Genomic DNA, 20,490 nt, shown 5'->3' on the forward strand with positions numbered 1-20,490 from the left:
AGGTCTTAAGCGACCATAATAGCAACCTTTCATTCAATGAGATGTTGTGCGCTATACATGCACTGCATACATAAACAGTCTGTATTGATCCAGCACGCTCTGGGAAATAACGAGGGTTACATTATGGTACAACAGCTTTAATCCAGAGAGAGTGTCTGGTCAGAAGGGATTCTGGTTAAAAGGCTCATTTCAGTGACCAAACCCTCTTGGGCCAAGTGGCACGATCAGCAGTGGATTTCAGCAAAACCAGTAGGAGGGTTAGAGGAGTTTGTCTAGTTGTGCTTCTATTCATGAGATAGAGGTTATGGGAGCTCCTTCTGATATATCCTGGTTTTGTTTTGGAATATGTTGCACTCTATGCTGTATGTTCTTGCATATCAGTGTAGCATCAGTCCAATGACGTTGGATAGATTGGTTTTGCTTTTGTTAAGTGAATCGGTATTGATTGTGTTGGTCTGAGTTTAGGTGAATGGAAAGTAAATGAGCATGAGTTTAAGGTATTGAGTTATTCTCAAGGGAGTTACCAAGGAAGGACAGTACACAGTGAAAAATATGAAAATGTAGAAGATATGATGGCTTTTGGCTCATCTGTAACTGCAGTCACAAGATGTTTATTACAAGACAACACAAAAGGTTACCTCTTGACATGATCCCATCATATGGTTTTATGATGGAGATAAGACAATGTAATAGAACTGAGACTGGGGTTTTGGGCACATCAGTTATAATACTTGTTTCATTACCTTTGAATACTTTTTTAATGATGTCACTAAGACAATAGTAAACACCACATTCTGTTCTTTCCCACCGACAGGATCCTATTTTTAGGATGTTTTGTAAAATCCCTTATTGAGTATATTGTTAATCAGTAATTGTGTGTTTTCATTTTCCACCTGTCCGTCGGTCCAAACCAGCTCTTTACCTTTGACTCAAAGTCCAAAGTTGAAATGGTAATACGTGTGCTTCCTCTGTATATCCTTGTTTGCACTCTTGTTCTTTGCTCTTCCTGTTCAGAGTCATCTCTAGAGAAACCAGGCTGGTCCAAAGGGCAAAGGCTGGCCCCACTGTCATTATGCTCTCCTTTGTGACTATCAGGTGCTCACAGTCTAAAGTGGCAGGCTGCCCTGGTCTGAGGCATGGCAACCTTTGAACCAAAAGATGTTCATGTATTTCATGTGATTTGGTTGTCACATGAATAGCTTAGTACATTTCCTTTCTCATTATTTTCAAATGTTACAGTGACCATAGAATGAACTTTTGAAATGAAAACAATAGTCAAAACAATTCCCCTGCTGTTTATTCCAAGTGTGTGATATGTTCTCAGGTGTGTCTATGAATAAACAATAAAGCGTGAAGAACAACACCCCACCCCGTAAGATTGGGATGGACTGTTTTAGAATAGAAAGCCAACAATGGGGGAGCTCAAACTCTCCATGCAGGCATGCTGTGAAATGACCTTTGACAAAGAGAGATGTTTCCTGCCAAATTTTCCTACCTGTGATAAGGTAAATTCTAACATAGAATGGCAAAGGTTTTGAGGTGAAGGGTCATCAACCGCACTATTAGTGTTTATTTATTATTATTATTTATTTTGTGCTAGATGCCACTGTTCTTGCAGTTAATCAATGACTACAGCCAGTTCAGTAGTTCTCTCTAATTTGTTCTGAATTATTTGCATTAACTGCAATATAGTATGTGTCGTCTCTAGCTGCATTTAATAGAACCAACATATTTAATATATTTTCAACGTAACCCAGTCAAGTGTGGACATCTCCTTGGTAAAGTTCTGTCAAAAACATACACAGGTCTTTGAACCATCTTTTCCCGCAAGGCATGGTTGTGGGACCCTTGAGTTTGGGCAGCTGTGTGGTCAGTGATCTAACTGGACGAAGGCAGCTGCCAAGGAGGACGAGGCCACAGCAAAAGGCAATGGTAGACCCCCACCCAACATGGCACAGCAGGGAGCAAGAGGTGTGAGGCCACAACACTGGAGGGGGGAGGTTGGAGCGGGGGGTGGGGTGGGGGTCAATGTCTTTTTAGGCACTTATTGATAGCATCATTACACATGCCTCTCTCCCTCAGTTTGGTTGGTGTTTCAAGAACTAGGCTATGGCTGGAGATTCAAGACAATATTTTAATACAGCCTACCATGTGAATAAGAGTTCTTCTTCTTCTTCTCTGTGTGTTGTGAATTAAAACATCTATGTATCATCATGGTGCATTTAATATAGTATAGCAAAATGGCAGAATGTGGCAAAAATAGTCCCATAGAATAATTTCACAATTATGGTGTTCCTGCCTGTATTATGCTTGTATTAAACTTTGTGCAAAAAGACGACGCCAAACGCGCGCAGGGTCTGGCCACTGGGTCAGTTGTGTCCCTGTGCCTTTAAGGGTGTTGTCCATGCAAGGGAGAGGAGGAGTGTAGATGGCATTGCAGAGTGCCGGGGATACCTTGAACAAACAATTCACCCGGAGTCGACTGCAGGACCTGGTGTTGAACTGCTACCAGAGGCAGAAAGACCTTTTCGTGTATAGAATGTTGTGAAGGAAACGCACGAAGGGTCGTTATGTACAGAACCATGTAGGCCTATTTGGCGAAACTGACATAATTCGAAAATATCGACTGTATGAAGACACCTCAGAAAAATCCTGCGCGTTTCTAAAAATGCAGCACAATTTCCCAAAGACTCCTATCGGTCTCCATCTAAACAGGTACGTGACCAACTGGATGTAGCCCACTCCACCACAAGCCGTCGCATGACATGACGAGGACACGGCAGCAGTATTGTTCGTGTGAACTAGCATGCAACATCAGTGTGTTTCGAATACATTCTGTGTTTATCGAAGGAAGAGCGAAATAAGGTACGATACAGTAAAACGTCTGCTTAAGGAACGAGATTGTGTTTGTGTCACCGACTGATGTGACGGTAACGTAGCATTAGTTTCCATTTTGTTTCATTTGCGAACGATGTAGCCAGCATCATTAAGGGTTACGTTATGTCTACAGTGGATGCCGTCTGGTTAATGGATAGAGTTTCTTTCACTTGCCACATTCAGTTAATTAAACATGGTTGGAGTTTATTTGTAGTGAGCGATACCAAATGGCCGTAATGGCTATTCGTATGATTCTTCATTTTTGTCCTAGAAAGTATTTTTGCATAGAACGGATATTCTGAAGAGTAAGATGGACTTCTAGGCTATTTATTTTTATCATTTATTTAAACAACGAGAATACAGTTTCTCATTATATTATTATATTATATTATTAATATTATTATATTTTCAGCCCATTATTATTATTATTATTATTATAGGTCTATCTGTCTTACATATTTACCCCCCCCCCCCCCCTCCTTGCTTGAGAACTTTGTGTTTTTTAATGTACAGTAATAGCCTACAAGACCGGTGGTAGGCTATATTAACTGTTGAATATGGTTTTTGCCTGTGGTCTGCTGTTTGGAGATGAAATCGTTTCTGTTGAAAATGTTAAAAATGCTGCTGTGGAATAAGAAGTTGTGGTTTTCCTCCGTTGCTCTTTCATCTGATGTGGTCCAGGGATGACTTTTAACTGTAAAAACTGGTCATCCACTGTCTTTTAATGTGGTCTCAGACAGTAGTGATGAAGATATCTATGGCATTGGTGGCAAAGGTTAGTGGGTGGAAGGGGTGAAAGGGACACTTTCTAGTCTTGGTTAGCCCAAGCGTTCTTCTGAATTCCTCTGCTTCAGCATTTCCTCTAAGCAAGCTAAGAAGCTTCTAAACTGCCTGGCTCCTTGAGATAGTATTTTCTTGCTTGACACACTTATGTAGGTCCTTGCACTATGGTGTATGTGTAAAGGTTTATGTACATTATTAGAACTGAACTGAGCTTGTTTTCACATGAAGGTCCCTTGCCATTATAGTAGACTTCTGTTGTTCTGGTTTTCTATATAATCCAGTTCTTCTTGTTCGTATAGAGATAACATGGCAGTGAAAATAAGTGCTAGAGTGGTTGTGGATAGAACCCTGTTTAGATCCTGAGTGTGTCATACTCCGAAGAGTGTTTACTGAATCCTTCTGGAACCTGGTCAACACTAGGCTGCGAGTAACCTCAGGTCAGGTCAGCCTCAACAGTTCCGTGGCCTCTTTCTCCAAGGACTCCTGTTTATCTCCAGTCTACTTTTTGAGTCAGACAAGGGCAGATACTCAACAACAGGCCTTGCCTCCCAGTTATTACAGCAACAGTATGCTAAAGCATTGCTGTGAATGTATTTGTTGCTTGGTGTTTATCTAAGAGACAGCCTTGTAGACGTACTAGAAAATGTCAACAGGGAACAATACCCTAGATGGACTTTGTTCTGGAAAGGGCAACAGTAGCTATAAGGTCACATTGTTCCCAAAGCACCTAAACACAAGGCTAATGCCCAAGTGTATGACAACTGCAGGAGACATTTATTAAGCTGTGTTCGTGATCCAAAACACCTAATACAGCATGCCACTAATAAGCTCTGGTGACTCATTCAGCACTGAGAGACAACAGGCAGACATAAGCTTTGGCACAGAGGGCAGGGGTGTTTTGCTCTTTGTGTTGGTCAGTGCATGATTATAGCCACAGCCAGATACAGTCTTCTATTTGTTCAGTGAAATTGTCTGTCCAGTTTATCACAAGTGGCAAGCCCCAGGCAATGGACTTTAACCCTGGTACCAACACACATCAACATGGAGAGGGATAAAATGGCACTGAGTAAGTGCCAGTGTCAGGGCAGGGCAAACATAACATGTTGGTGTGGAAAAGGATGACATGAAAAGATTGGAAGTGGAGGATGGGAGTTTTGGGGCGAGTGGGTGGTGAGTGGGCGGGGAGTGTCTTTGTTCACGAGATAATTATAGGCTCATTTAACGTACAGCGGGTCAGGAAACCTCCCAGCGTCCCTGGTTTAATCACTTGTGATTGAGTTTTAACTACATTATTCATACTTTGCTGAAAGACAGGAAGAGAAGAAGGCTGAAATATAGAGAGACGGAAAGAAAGAATGAGGGTAAAGGGAGGAAGACAGACTACCAAGCGAGCCCACACTGAGATCGAGGTCAGATAAATCAAGCGGAGGGCCCACGCCAACAGCCGTCTTGTTGAAAAGACAACTGGCTAGATGAAATCTTGTAAACACCACCAGATCAATGAGCACACGCCAACAGGAAAACTTAGCACTGCACCAGCTTGTGTGTGAGAGGGTGAGAGAGAGAGAGCGAGAGAGAGAGAGAAAGAAAAGAAAGAGGGAGGGTAGAGACGTTTATTGTGCTGCTTAAATTGGCTTGGTTCGTGGTTTGTGAACACAAAGAAGAAAGGAAGAAGGAAAAAAGACAAATGTAAGCAAAGGATCCAGTATTAAACTAATGGCGTAAGCAAAAGTGGAGGGCAAAAGGAAAGAGAGCGTCTTAAATCATGTCTTTCTGTGCCAGCTCATCTATCAGCAGTGCAGCGCAGAAATGATTTTTCCATCTGTAGAATAGAAATGTCACCCCGAGGCAGCCGAGGTGTATCAGTGACATTTTTATAGAGTGGGCCTATATTACGCCTGCGGATTTATGATGCGCATGCCCCCTCCGTAACGCGCATGAATAAATATATGCATTGAATTTGAAAGGTAAAGACAGACCCCCCCCCCTAAAAATATCAATACTCTCAAGAATCCTGCTCAGTGTATGAATATATATACATAGGCCTTTAAAAATAATTGGAATATCTACATAATTGCACTTCACACTTGGATTGCTTTTATTTGCAGGGTTATGGAAGTGGGGGTCAGAAATACCAGTTCAGAGATGTAGATGTGGCAGATGTAGATCATTGGCTGGCACATGCCGTCTATCTCGTTTTGGGGAGGGACCATAGAATCAGACTTCCCACTGTGTACCGTGAGCGTGGCTGACGCTAGCCATCTTAACCATTTCCACTTAAGAGACAGTCAGAGGACATAAGACACTGTTTATCCCATGCATGCAGAGCACTGACACGGAGTGTTGAGCATTACTCCAGTCAAATTGCTAAAAATGGGAAAGTACACAACAGACGCAAAGCTATTTAAAAATGAATGAGCTCTCATTTTGTCATTTATCGTTAGTCTGTTGTGTCCAGAGAGAAAGGCTTCCACAAACACATATTTTGAGTTACATGTCATATATGTTGTTCATATAGTATTATTAGTACCAGTACCTAATATAGAAATATTCACATACAGTAACAATATTGTGAAGCACATACATTATTCACAACTTCAGCGTGCTAGCCTTGTTGTGGGTCCGTCTGTATTTTGAGGTGTGTTTGTGTTCTAACAGTAATATTTGAGGGTGGCCTGGTGTTGTGGAACTGAAATAGTAAAGTTGGGTTATTTTCAATGCTCCTGATTAGTCTTGGCTGGGCCTTTGTTTGTACAGCCCTGCTAGAGTTTTTATAGGCCATGCTAATGTAGGATAGGGAGAGGTTTGAGAGGCTCAAGATGAAACAAAGCTCTGGAAGGGCTCAGCATAATTGAAGGCATAAGAGGACGTGGCAGACTGATGGTTAAATTGGACTTAGGAGTGTTATTCAACTGTGTCTTAATTTAACAGTCAAGGGAGCCCCAGTGATGAGGGAGAAAAAAAAGACCACAATGTTAGTCATTCTCAGCCAATCCAAAGACCTGTGTCTTTTTTTCACCTCTCTGAAGGTTACGAGACCTTGTCTCTGGCTCGCTGACGGATTGATGCATGTTCCTGTCGAGAGAGGGAGAGGGAAAAAAAAAAAACGGATTCCAAGTCCAAGGCCGCCGCAGAGCCGCTGTCCTATTAGTAGAGGGGGATTGTCCTTCACAACTTCTTAGCCAGCTGCCCTTTCTAGAGTCTTCCGAGCTCAGCCAAGGGCATTGTGTCTCGCTCGGTATCGGGGAGCGGAGGAGCCTCATGCTTACATAATCATCTGATTCTAATGCAAGCATCTGACACTGCACACATGCACCCTCATTGACTTCAGCAGGTATGGGGAAAGAATGAAAGATAAAAAGAGAAAGGATAAAAGGACAAGAGCATTGTGCTGGAGGAGAGATAGGCATAGTACCTGAACTTGATTGTGTCTTTTGCTTTTGAAAGCTTTTCTGAGAAATTAAATTTGACCAGCAATTAACTAAAAGGGGATTTTGAGAATTTATGAATGACAGGTGAAGATTGATATATAGTTCAAGGGGACATGTGTGGCACGGACACGGAGGGAGGGGTGACAGAGTGTGGCTCTGTGGATTTACTGCTGAGTAGTTCTTTTCATCCAAGACGCAGAGCTGCAGGCCAGCCGCCTGCACAAGTCAGGTCCTGCTGGAGCACATTGGTCCCCTTTTAATGCACAGCAGCTGCTGACATCTTACATGTTGCATGTCGTATGAAACTGGTGTCATGTCATCACAGTCCAACATTGGGTTATAAGGACATGAGCAATTTAAATCCTTGATGACAATTTTGTTATTGATACTAGTGTGGGTGCTGTATTTTTATCAATAGAATTATTGTCAATAGAATTGGGGTTTTTTTTTGTTGGTTGGTTTGGTCAGACAGACCACCAGAAGTCAAGCCAAATGTATCTGAAAGGATCCTTTAAGCTACTCTATATTTATGACTAAGCCTAATAATTAAGCCGTATATTTCACCTCGGGGCCTTATATAAGTGGCGAGCCAATGGCATCTCCTTACCACGCTTAGTTAGTGTTGGTAATGGGAGACTGGACGCCTGGCCTGCAGCTTGTTTATATTTATGCTTCCCAGGTAGCGAGCAAGGAGCTGGAGCCCAGACTGGCTAAGGGGAAACCCAATGCTTGACAGTATGCACCTCTAATTAGGCCAGAGCTCAGCCAAAGCCCAATGGCCTGAGGGCAAATCCATCGCTATGCCTGGAGAAGTGGAGGGGGCTGCTGCGCTGCGCTGCATCTCACACATGCATGTCTGATGGCATTCTCCCCACCGGGCTGCGGTTTTCCACACTGGTCAATTCTGTGCCTCTGGAAGGGCAGATGGGCTCACGGCTGTGGCATCTGTCGTGTCTGATGGGCGAGTCCCCAGTCAAAGACTGAGCTGGGAGCAGTTGGCTCTTCTCTGGGAGGTCGGCGTGTTGAGGGGAATGAGGCTTCACCTGCGAACGCGTGTGAGCAGGTCTGCTTTTCAGGAGAGCTCATGGCAAGAGGGGGTTCATCATGTCTGAATCAGTTGTGCATATGCACAGAGGGGAACAAGTCAAACGGACTGCATGTGCTCAGAGACATGAGCAGGACTGAGGGAAATGTCCAGTGCCTTACAGTCAGGCATGCAAAGTTCAGGGATGGTGAAGACAGAGAGAGAGAGAGAGACAGACAGACAGACAGAGATATTGTGTATGTCTGTCTGTGTGTGTGTGTGTGTGTGTGTGTGTGTCTCTGTGTGTGTGTGTTTTTGTCGAGCTGAATCACTGAACTCAAAAGGTGGCGGTGATCTGTTGCTGGGCAACAGAGGACAACCCCCATCCCCCACACCAGCGTAGATGGATATGCAGTTTAGTCTTTCTGCCCAGGGGGTTTTAGTGTTTTTAAGTTCAGGTCATGGCACTCTATGTCCATGTATTCTCTGTTTGTCCTCCATGTTTGAATTGTTGAAGGAATTTGTGCAGGGCAGTGATGGGGATCCTAGGGACAGCTGGATAAACATTACACTCCTGTGTTTTTCACATGTCTCTTTCATATGCGAACACTTGCCTCCAGAGTGCTGCCTGCTTCCCTGTTGTTTGCTTTAGGTTGTCATTTCTTGATTTGATTTGTTTTTTTTTCCCTCCGCATAATCACTGATGTTAATCACAGAATATTTCGAAAAAGTATGTGTGTGTGTGTGTGTGTGTGTGTGTGTGTCTTGTATGGGTATATGAATGAATGAATGAATGAATGAATGAATCAGGAATCACATATTCATCAGAACTCCCAGACATACTGTAGGTGACGCTGTTAGGCGATAGGTCTGCTGTATTGAAACAGGCTAAACATTGTGTGTGTATGTGTGTGTGTGTGTGTGTGTGTGTGTGTGTTTGTGTGTGTGTGTGTGCTGCGGGAGCGTTGTGGCCCTGACACCTCTCAGTGAGTGTGCGGAGTGTGCATGGTGCGCAGGGCAGGCTATCTCCCCTTGACTTCATCACATAATTACAGCTGATGGGCTCATCCACTCTGGAGCTGCTCTTGGCTGTTGTATTTTTAGTGGGCATCTCCAGTAATGGCTCCCTGAAACCTGATGCCACTCCTACTGCTGAGTGCAGAAAGGGTGTCTTTTTTACCGAGGCTCTCCCACAGTTCAAGGTTGTTATCCAATCTGAATGTCGCGCCAAGGTCAAACAGGATTTGATAAGCTGCTGTCAGGTCTGGAGACATGCGACCTTTTGAAGGGCACTCATTTGGGTTCATGCTGAGCCGTGGCGACAGCTGTGGCAGTGGTTGAATTTGCTATGCATCATTTCATAATGCAAACAAACTGAATTGCACAATGTCTGAAAAGAGCCTCAGTCTTGCTCCACATTGAAGTGTGGTTGCATAACCTTTAGATTATGTTGGGAGGTTCAGTTAAGTGTGAGCATTGGTTGAGCTATTTGCTGACATGGTTTCTACTATTGCTTTGCAGTGTCTTTTTTCCCCTCTTTCCCCATATTGGAGTTCAAGTCATTCGTCTCTTGCTAGTTCAGAGAAAGAAAATTGAGAACTTGCAGACAGATGATACTCTCGCTATTGTGCTTGTGTCTTGTGTAACCATATCAAGGGGCAGGCTTGGATATACTATTTTTGCAACAAAGTTGCAGAGCATAGAAGACGGTAGTCAACACTTTGAAAAATGAGATGGAAATGGTGTGATTAGTGGCACTGTATGAGAGCCCTGCCAGAATGTCAACATCTAACTCACATGCCTTTTCTTAATTCTGTAATGGAGACTTGTCAGGCGTTTGCCAGGGGCTAAATGGATTTTGGTCTCCGTGCTGGCAGAGCTGAGTCACTCGCTCTGACACAGAGGCAGACCTGGGTGGCTAGTCTGCACTATTCAGAGCTGAAACAAGCCTGGTGATCTGCAGAGCTGAACCACTGGCCCTCCAACATGATATGGGCCAACCTGAAGCAAACACATGGCCTCTTGTTCAACTTGTATTCACATCACTGGCTGAACATGGGACCTGTGAGATTGGGTAGCAGTGACTCTTTTTGAACAGAGACAGTTAGCAATGAGTGACCCCTGGGCTACTCTTTCAGAAAGAGGAGGGCGGCTGCTGATCACTTCAAAGTTGTAGTTTTAAGGAAGACAAAGGCATCCTCTTACATTTGTGAGCTGTGTTGAAGTGGAGATATTATGCGAAACACCGACGTAATATATTTTCAGTCCTCTTCATTTCTGTGCTTATTGTTGTCAGTTTCTGAAACAGGCTAGCTTTAGATGCTTATCAACTCAGTCATCCCTTCTCACACTACAAAAAAACTTCCCTTCCAATGCGCCTGCCACCACTTCAGAGAGCTCTCAGACACATGGCACACATGTATCAGTGCTCAGCTTTGTGCTGATCAACAGAAAGCTTTTATGTGCCATTGCTCTGTTTATGTAACACGGTTCAGCAGTTTGAGGTTGACACAGAAGCCAGACAGCTCCGATTTAGCTGGCCCTTTTTCCTTTCTAAGCTATCTGCATGCACTTTTTTGTGGCTTGACCTTACTGATTAGGACGAGATTAGGGTTGACCTGAAAACATTTGAATGCTGTAAATAAGGGCAATGATCTAATTGGGCAGGGCTGCGCCGGTCTATTCGCGCTGTGCTGTGCCACCGCGCTGCTGGTTGTGTGGGTGGAGGCAGGCGGCAGCAAGGAGAGGTGAAGGGGAGGAGAAGCAGCCATTCTGCCCATAAATGTGCTGAAGACGCGCGCGCAGCAGGGCCAGCTCCAGCCATTAAAGAGACTTTATGGCGGCCATGATCAGTGTTCCCCTGGGGTGTAAACACACACAGATACCCACACATGTGGACACACACACACACACACACACACGTACGTGCGCGCACACACACACGCACACGCACACACATACCTATATCTGTCAAAGGGAATTGACCCAGCCATGAGTGATAAGTTCATGGAAAAATCTGCTATTGTGCAACCTTCTTTTGTTCTCCCTTCTCAAATGATCCCAGTGATTGTGAATGAGGAAGAGAAGCGCTATTGAGTACAGTAGCATTTGGAGAGATAAAATGCGATTTGTCCACTGTTCTCCCCCCTACAGCAGCCGCTCACACATCCCCCGTGACTCTCACACAGAGCAGGAAATAAAAGTTGCTGGCTGCACTCTTGCTGCAGTGTGCGTGGCTTTTAAAATTCCCATCCACTTTCAGCTCTGTGCCTCCGCCGCCCACACCACCCATCCCCCCCCCCCCCCGCCCCCTGTCCCCCACCGCCCCCTTCCACCCCTCCACCCCCCGTAACCTTCAGAGAGCACTGACTTCATCCTGGAACAATGTCAGATCCATGTAGATGAATATAATTAAACAAGTGCTTATCATCCAGTGGGGGAAAGTTTAGCGACGGGTCAACCTTGTTTGCCTCGCCGCTGAAGGTCAACTGGAGGTCATGGCCACAGCGAGCAGGCAGGGGCGGTGTGTGTGTGGGGAGATGGAGCGCGGCGCGGCCAGCAGCCCAGAGCAGAGCAGAGCAGAGCAGACTGTGGCACCGAGCCCAAACGCAGGCGAGCATTTCTCCAGTTCACAAAAAGTGTTTTCACACAGAAGGGCTACGGCCATAAAGTTAGTGGCTCTGGCCATTTGTTTCACCCCCGCTGCCTTCCTGCAACCACCGCTTAAGGTATTCCTCTTTGTGATTAAGTGTGTGCTAGTCTGCTGTACGCAATGCCCCCCCATACACACACACACACACACACACACACACACACACACACACACACACAAAATGAGAAAGATACAAAGGCAGCGCAGCAGGAGAAGAGAATAAGGGGAATCGATATTGGGCTATTTATTTGTTTATAGCGGTACAAAACAAATCATCACACGGGAGGAATTTGTACTGAGAGATAGTCGACAGCAGTAGCAGCAGCTGTTTATGGTTTGCGCGTACATACCATGGAAGCAGGAAATGGCAGCAAACACCTGCAGCCGGAAGCAGCCCCTGCTGTCAACACTGGCTGATGTGGCCCAGGCACGTGCAAGGAACCGGGCTCGCTAGAGGATGGAGTTCGCTGTCGTTAGGTCATGGTTCAAAGAAAGGAAGCTGCTTTGGACAAAAGCATGCAGACAATGACGAGACGGAAAACTAGTTTGTCTTATGTTTTCAGAGAAGCCAAACAAAACAAACAAAAGGCTCTTTCATCAAATGACAGTGAGCCCTACAGGACTGTTGATTACCGCTAGAGTGTTCATTGCCAGTGGCAATATTGAGTTTATTTTTTGAGGGAAAGGCCAAGCATATGGCATATGTAATCTTCACACGCAATGTGCGCGCACCATCAGTAAATGTGTTGAGCAGCCTGAGCGATGCATGGCCTGTGGCTCTGAATGGTATTTAATTAAGACGGCCGTGTCTCACATACATGATCCCTGATAAGGGCTGAATGCATATCTGACCATACGCACATGTGATCTCATGGCGCTAGAGGTTAATGATGGTTTGTCTCTGTGGACAGGCTCTGTGGAAGTCTGGAACTCTTCTTTGTAGGCCGTGTGTGTTTGACCTATTTTGTTGGGTCACAGAACCTAGCGCTGTTTGGATGAGAAGCCACAGTAAATAAGGAAAAAAGTAATCTGGTATGAATTTCCTGTGGTTGCTTGTGCCTGTGGCTTGGCCCATATTTGGAATTAGGTTGGTCAAATATAATTCAATGGAGTTAACACTTATTCATTCAGATGACCCTTTTGTGCAGAGCGACTTACAAAAAAATGGAAAATAATTAAAGTACAAGTACAATTCCCCCATTAGTTTGAATGCTTTGAGCAAAGAGAGGCACCTGTATTTAACAGCAGTCAGCTGTATTCACAGCATACAGAGGCCCTATGTTTTTTTTTTTATAGATCTAGCCATCTTTAAGTATGTGCTTATATTTAGACACAATCCAGATTTTATCCAAAGCAATTCACACTGAGGGCATAGTGTTATCTTTGCTTACAGATAGAGAGATCTGAAATAGATACCTCTGACTAAATGCCATCAACAGTGAATCAAGACTGGATCCTATATACTTATTTTATACTATACACTATATTCGATATATACTGCACAAGAACAGTTTTTCCCCTTAAAGAGTTTAAGTGTTCTAAGAGATTATATAACATGTGCACTCACTGCAGCCCATTTTCAGATAAGTATGTTTTTAGTTTTCCTTTCATAAGTTCCAAATGTCTTGTTGTTGCCAGGCTGTGTTTGGTAATAGTGTGTGTCTAAAGGGTTTTTAGTGGCGTAATGTCATGCGTCTGCCCTGGCTGTCTCTGAGGATCCTGTTTCTGCAGTGTTATTGCCTTGACCTTGTGTAGTCTGTGTGTGCTGTCACTGCTGTGAAGGTTCTGCTCTTGCCCCTGGCCCTTCTCAAGGTCCCTGGCAGGTGTCCGTGGCATTGGCGTATGCAAATACCTCCCCCTAACTGGCATGACTTGGCACTAGAGAGCTTCACCTATTTTGATTTCGCTAAGCTAAATTAAGAGTGATGGGCATGGCAGAGAGTGTGCTGCTTTTTCTCGGATGTGCCTGTGACGCAAAGCGCAGGACGTTGGTCAGACCCCCCAGAAGAGGAGAGGCCGCTCTGAGAAAAGACCAGTGCGCTCGTCACACATTTGGAGCATTCTCGTAGCTAAACGCTTCTGAGACCTTATGTGGCTGTGACCTCTTAGAGTCGTGTCAAACGGAAGAAGCGAGCACAGTTGAAGAAAAACATGTTGCATGATGGTGATGGGCATTTAAAAAAAAACATTTAAGAAAGGAGCCAGAGGCATATCGCATGTGTCACCTTTTAGTGTGTATGTACGAAGGGGCTGGTCGGAAAATTCAGTCCAGGTCTCCTTCCTCTTGATGGCTCTCTCGGGGCGGAACCTGAGATGGTTCTGCGGAGAGAGGAGCACACCCAAGTACAGGACAAGAACAGCTGGGTACAAGCGTGGCAGCACTCCGGCAGGAGATAAGGTTACATCCAATGAAGGGTAGGGCCCCATGCTTCCTCGGAACGGGGCCCGGGCCTCTGGGAAGCTGTCATCATTCACATCGTGAAAAAAAAAACTTTGTTTATTCCAAGGCAGTTAGGTACCCTCCAAGTCCCCACCCTCTCCGCAAGGCGCCCCCAACCCCTGCGTGTTGACTTGCATGTGTTTAGATTACTCTGTCCACCGGATGGAGGAATCTCAGGTCTGGATGGAGTGCTAGTCTCTGCTCCACTCTCCTCTACTTTTCCCAGGGTGGGATCGGAGGTGGCCACTCCATCGGAGATTTTTCTTTTATGGTGACCGGAACCTTTTTCGCCACAGAGCTGTCCACCCCACATTTCATTCGTGAAGTTGCATAACCTCTAAAATACCATCCCGTAATGGGAAACTTTCTCTCTCTCTCCCTGAAATGCTGCCAAATATAGCAGGTAAAATTCAATTCCAGATATATCATTTCACTCTCGATTGCAAGCAAGCAAATGGCAGCTTAATGACTACGTCGACGACCTGACCTTTAGAGGACTGTGACGTTTCGTCTTAAGCATCCGCCCCTCACCGGGACTTTTCTCCCCTCGCCCTCCGCCGTGCGAGATAAGAGCAGCAGCTGGGGAGAGAGAGCGAGAGAGAGAGAGAGAGAGAGAGAGGCTGCTGGAGATCTGTATCTGGGCGCTGGGCTGGGGAAGCTTCTCTTCTCTTCTCTTCTCTTCTCTTCTCTTCTCTTCTCCCCCTCATTCCCTTTTTTGTCTCGCACAGGCAGTTCAAGGGCGGCCGCAGGCAGCTCGACCCTCACTGAGGCACAGCAGCGCCTCAAGGTCGCGTACATTCACCCCGTGACATTCTGCAACAGCTCGAAAGGGAGCCAATGTGTGTGTGTGTGTGTGTGTGTGTGTGTGTTGATATGGGGGTGGGGGCTGGTGGGGAAGTAGAGCGGAGGTAGGGTTGCAGTTGAAGTTATGTCTCCCCCTGAGAGTTGGGTAAACAGCCTCTCTGTTGCTCTGCTCTGCTCTGTGTGGTCCTCTCCTGCTGGACAGCTTCTGCCGTGTGGCGGGGGCCGCTGGGCTGCTGCTTCTCCGGCCATCACGGGACAGGACGGGGCAGGGCACGCTGGTCTGCACCGCTCGTCACTCCGCAGGACACGCCGCGCCAGCAGATGACATGGGCATCTGTCAGTTAGGGCACACGGAATTGGTGGCACTGAGAGAGCTTTGAAAACAGCTCTGTTGTTGACACACAGGCTGAGAGGGAGTGGGCAGCCGCCATGAAGACGACGAGAGAGGAGACGCGCATACACACGCACACACATACTGTGTACACACACACACACACACACACACACACACACACACACAGAAGCAGGAACCAACTCCCTTAAAGGGACAGGCCCTCTCTGAAGTCCACAGCAAGGCCTCCGCTCGATGGCTCATGCTGTTTTCATCCCCCCCATTAACTTTTTAATCCGGCTTCATTTCTGCTAATTAGCGCCAGGGAAGACTGAGTCCTGCCACTGGTGACAGGGCCGCCGCCCCTCCTGCCCATCCGGCTGTGGCAGGCGCCTCCACTGCTACCTTCCCCCAGAGTTGCTGTCATTACTTTTGTCTTTTTCAAGTCCTTCAAAAGTGCTTATTATTATTTCGGTTGAAGCGAAAGGGAAAGGGTGTCGTCAGCTCTTCCGAGACCACGCCACGGCGCAGTCCGGCCCAACCTGCACTGGAAGAACGAGAGAAGAGACAGCCAGCAGTGAATGTGATGAGGGAGAGGAAACCGGCACAACAGCCACCAGCCCTCGGCTCCGCTAGCCCAGAAGAGCCCTGAGCAGGGAGGAGAAAACAGAGGCAGACAGGAGTAGTAGCCACCAGCCAGATAAGCAGATAACACACCTTAAAACATCTGTAGGCTGACTAGTGGAGAATAGAGAACCATTGTGTTAACACCAAGGTCATTTGGTTCAGCTCCAAAGCAGTACAAATAGCATTTCCTTGTCTGCCTTCACCGTGCCGAGATTCCTGTTGGACGAAGCGGATGAAGCGCCTTGTAAATGACTAAACACGCGGCGCCGTTGTCTCTCTGAAGGTGCGCTCCACTGATCATTTTTACTGCAGAGGGCTCCAGCGAAGTCGAGCAAAGATGCAGATGTAGCAGGGAGGGCCTCTTCCTGCTCGCCTCGCCGGATGATAAATAGGGCACAGTCAGCCCTCCGAGGTTGGCATGGGGAAGTGTGAGAGCATAATTGCAAATTAAGGGGGGCCTTATGAGATCCAATTGGGACGCGGCCCTTGTCAGAAGCGGGGAAAACACAAACAGCAATCTTATTTTAATATTATTTGTAAACAATGGCTCATGGGGAAATAAAAGTTCTTGGGGTTTTTTTTTGGAGTACAGTCCAATTTAGGACAGCCGTGCTTTACAAATATTGTGCCATCCCATTCTTACTCATGTTGTTTTATTATGGCTTTAGGCACTGCTGAGTTTCCTATGGCATCCCACACTGTGGCCCAATCCAGTCAGATCCCAGGCCTAGAGCACAGCAATTGGAATGGTACACATGGGGACCATTTACAGACGGAATGCCTGCCTGACTCTCTCATCTGGAAACAAGCATTATCTTTGTACACGCCACGTCGATAAAGAGGCCCGGCTGTGATTGGCCAGGAAAAGGAGCCATTTGCGAGCGAATCGGCTTTTAAACTGGGCCGGCGGTTTTGGCGCTCGCCATGCATTATTCATGATGCTCCACTCAGCGTCTGAAGAGCACAAACGGGCCGTAGAGAGAAGACGAACACGCAAGCCCCACTCCCCTCTTCCACGCGTTGTCAACACATCTATTTCAAGTTCTCAGCTCAACTTTCCGCTCGCACAAGTTCTCGTGAAACAAAGGTCACCTCGGCTCCCTCCACTCGGTGACTTTGATTGACCTCCATCAGAATCTTGGGCGTAAAATATTCAGCACATCCTTTGTCTGCAGAGCAGACTGACATTACATTCATGAGGAGGTCATCAGTGTGATGAGGGAGGTTTGATTGAGCCCTAATGAGACTGATCTTAGACCGGCCCCCTTGAATTATTCGTTCTTTTGAGTCGGTTCTAAGCGAACATGCGTTGAGCATGAGTTATAGTGTGTACTGTTGGTAAATGTAAATATACTGTACATCCCAGTGAAAATAAAGTGAAATGAGTGTCTTGTGCAGTAAATGCCCTGATTTTATATACAAACTTCCTAGCCAGGCCTCTCAGTGAAACGCTGAATTTTGCTGATGAGCTGACTTTGTAGTGAGTCTCCAAGATGTACACCATCAGCATTTAAGCGTGAGCGTGTACAGCTGTTCAAGCACGTAAAGCGCACAGCCCCTTGTTCTGTCAGAGCCTGCTTGTATCCTTGAGATAGTCCTCACATTCTCCCCGAGCCCGTGCTTTTGGCTCGGAGGACTGTTAGTGAGACTTCACTTTCTTCTGAACTCCCCCCCCCCCCCCCCCCCACCCAACGCCCACCTCTCCACCTGCCCCCTCTCTCCATCCGCCCCCATCCAGGGAAAAGGCAGAGGACCCAGGCACACTCTTCCTTTTAATGTGCTGGCTTTTCTTCAATCATTTAATTAAGAAGAGGAGAGATTATTCAGCCCGGAGTCAGCTCCTTCTCCCTTCCAGCAGCCTCATCTATCTCTGATTAAACTTGTAACATTCTGTAGCTGCGCTGCTCCACTCTTTCTGGGGCATGTGGCGAGAGATGGATAGATAGAGACAGGCAATGTGCGAGAGGCAAGGAGAGAGGGAGGGAGGGAGGGAGGGAGGGAGAGAGAGAGAGAGAGAGGGAAGGCTATTGTGACATTCGTGGAGAGGTGGAGAGGGGCGCTGCAGGACAGGTCCAGGGGCCAAGGTGAGATCAGCTCTCCAGTTGTCTCCCTCTTTCACACTCCGTGTGTGGAGCCATCCTGGTGCAGCGTCAGCTCCGTGGGTGTGAAGTTCCACGACTGGAACAGTCTGATACTGTTGGAGGGTGTGTGTGTGTGTGTGTGAGCTTGTGCAAGAGAGAGTGTTTGGGGAGGGGTTTGTCAGAGATGGGTAGTTTCTGACACCCCGTTTATTGTAACCTTTCATAACTGTGTAGTTTTTCCTTTCTTCTCGGCGAGATAAAATATTGTCTCGCATGCACACCAGTGCGCATACAACAGATTGAGATGAGAAATCTGCCATCAGCCAGCGAGAAGAATTATCTTTGAGCTGCTGCTAAAAATAGCTCCAGTCAAAGCCAAGTATTTTTTTAAGTCAAGACAGCTCTCCTCAGCGATCATGACTGCCTAGTGGTGTGAGGAAGAAGGTGCGGGGGTGCGGGGGTGCGGGGGTGGAGGGCGTCAACGCCCTGGCGTCGTGCCTCAGAGACCCCACAAAAACAGCCCCTCCAGAGGCCAGCGCACTCCCAGGGCTGGGGGAGCAAAGGAGGGAGACTCCTCCCTGGCGGAAGGGAAATGGTTAACATGTCGCTGTAATTGGCACCCACAGCTGCGTGTCCCCTTTGACAGACAGTCAGCATCGGGGGTGCGGCGGGGGAGTGGGAGGTGTGTGTGTATGTGTGTGCGTGTGTGTGTATCCATGTGTGTGCGTGTGTGTGTGTGTGTGTGTGTGTGTGTGTGTGTGTGTGTGTGTGTGTGTGTGTGTGTGTGTATGTGTGTGTGTGTGTGGGGATGATTTCTTCCCTTTTTTCAGTTGCAGCCTCTGCTCTGCTTTGTGTGACAGCTGCCTAATTGGGCATTCTCTGCTTGTAGCGAGGCTGGCTCCTCTGGCCCCGGCTGCTGACGAATGGCAGCGGATTACAGATGAGGACACAGTGACCTGTTCGACCTTCCCACAGTCGGAGCAGAGGGGGGGGGGCACCCCCTCTGACTCCACCCCCACCCCCCCCTCCGCCGCACCCAGACGAGCGCTGCAGGTCACTGGAGGATGAGGTCGTGAGAAGGTGGAGGATCTGCCAGGTGGCCAATGACAAGAGTGTCACATGACAGCTTTGCCCCCCCCCCTCCACCCCCTTCATGTCACTAAGTCAAGGGCATTGCTATTGGCACTGCCAGCCCTCCTGCCTGCTTTGCCCCCACCTTTGTGAAAAAGTGTTTTGCTGCTGTTTGTCTCCCCCTTGCTCCCTAATGCGACACAGCCAGAGCAGGCTCCAAGCAGCCGATTGTTATTGAGGGCTTTGATTTTGCTCATTTTCTTCCACCTTTTTTCTTCCCATTTCCTCATTTGCATTTCTTTTCCTCTCTCGGTGTCACTCCTCCGCTGCCTCCCTCCATTATTCTGCCTCTTTTTCCTGGTTTTTCGCCCGTTGTTCTCCATGCACTCTCTCTTGCGGCTGGGGGAGACAGCCACGGGGAGGTTGAGTCCTCTCGTTTAAAACTGATAATCACGCTCGTTATGTACATGATGGAGCTCCTCTAGTTCTGCAAAGGCAAGCAATCCTGGCATCCATCTCCCCCCTCTCCCGGCCCTGCCCTCCCACCCCCACAATCTCCTTTAGCGGGGCATGATGGATAATACGCTATATTAACTCTCTCCCCACACAGCCTGACAGCCTCTCCCTTTCACTCACAGCCACCCAAAACGCCTTCCTCGTGTGCACTTTCCATTTGCTCTCACAGCCCAGGGTAATTAAAGTGCTGAATCACCAGAAAGTGACTGACAAACTGACAAACAGATAAATGAATTTGGCATTCAATCAACATAATTTAGATGGAATTAGATTAGACCCAAACAGAGAGAAACTAATTATTTAGCAAGGTTGTGGATTTGCAGTTGGGTTGCGTTTGGCGTGCAAGCCCTGAAAGCATGTTTATTTAAAATGCAGAGAGATAGGGGAAGGGAACTGTGCTGCTTGAATGAAATGACTTAACTTGTCATCTCAATGTCTTTGCTCTCGGTGCAGTTTTTGCTATATATTGATCTGCTTAATTGCAACACTAATTATGTACATTAGTTAGTCAATGCTCAGCTTTTATAATCTTTAGTCAATAAATCTTTAAACATGTACAGAAACACATGGTTTAGTTAACTCCGACCTGATGCCTGAAAGGCCTTTCATGTATGAATCCCAGTTGTATTTGTTCAGCTGTAATGGTTTAAAAAAAGCTTTGCTGTCCAAATAATTAGTAGCACATGCTGTGATTTGTCAGAGAATGTCCTTATCTTCCCTGGCAAATTAAAAAAGACTTTAAATGCCATTCTCTGTGAGAGCTCAGAGCTCTGGGGCATGCTGAAGCAATCGAGGTCTTACCCATTCAAGCATTTCGGTCTGGCTTAGCTTTTTCCTTGGCTTTTTTGTTATT

The 20,490-nt window shown here is 46.7% G+C and overlaps 1 protein-coding gene across 2 annotated transcripts in view; it reads left to right on the forward strand.

Moving 5' to 3' along the window:
• The first annotated feature begins 2,467 nt into the window (after nt 1–2,467).
• The window catches only part of nrip1a (nuclear receptor interacting protein 1a), a 31,411-nt gene continuing 13,388 nt past the window's right edge, over nt 2,468–20,490 (forward strand). Inside the window, exon 1 of one of the 2 annotated variants that reach the window (XM_062552377.1) lies at nt 2,468–2,715. The gene's annotated coding sequence lies outside the window, so the exon portion shown is untranslated. Of the gene's footprint in view, nt 2,716–2,738; nt 2,866–20,490 lie in introns of those variants that run through there. The other variant, XM_062552378.1, reaches the window with a different exon arrangement.

The sequence above is a fragment of the Sardina pilchardus genome, chromosome 13 (assembly GCF_963854185.1).
Source record: "Sardina pilchardus chromosome 13, fSarPil1.1, whole genome shotgun sequence".
Lineage (NCBI taxonomy): Eukaryota > Metazoa > Chordata > Actinopteri > Clupeiformes > Clupeidae > Sardina > Sardina pilchardus.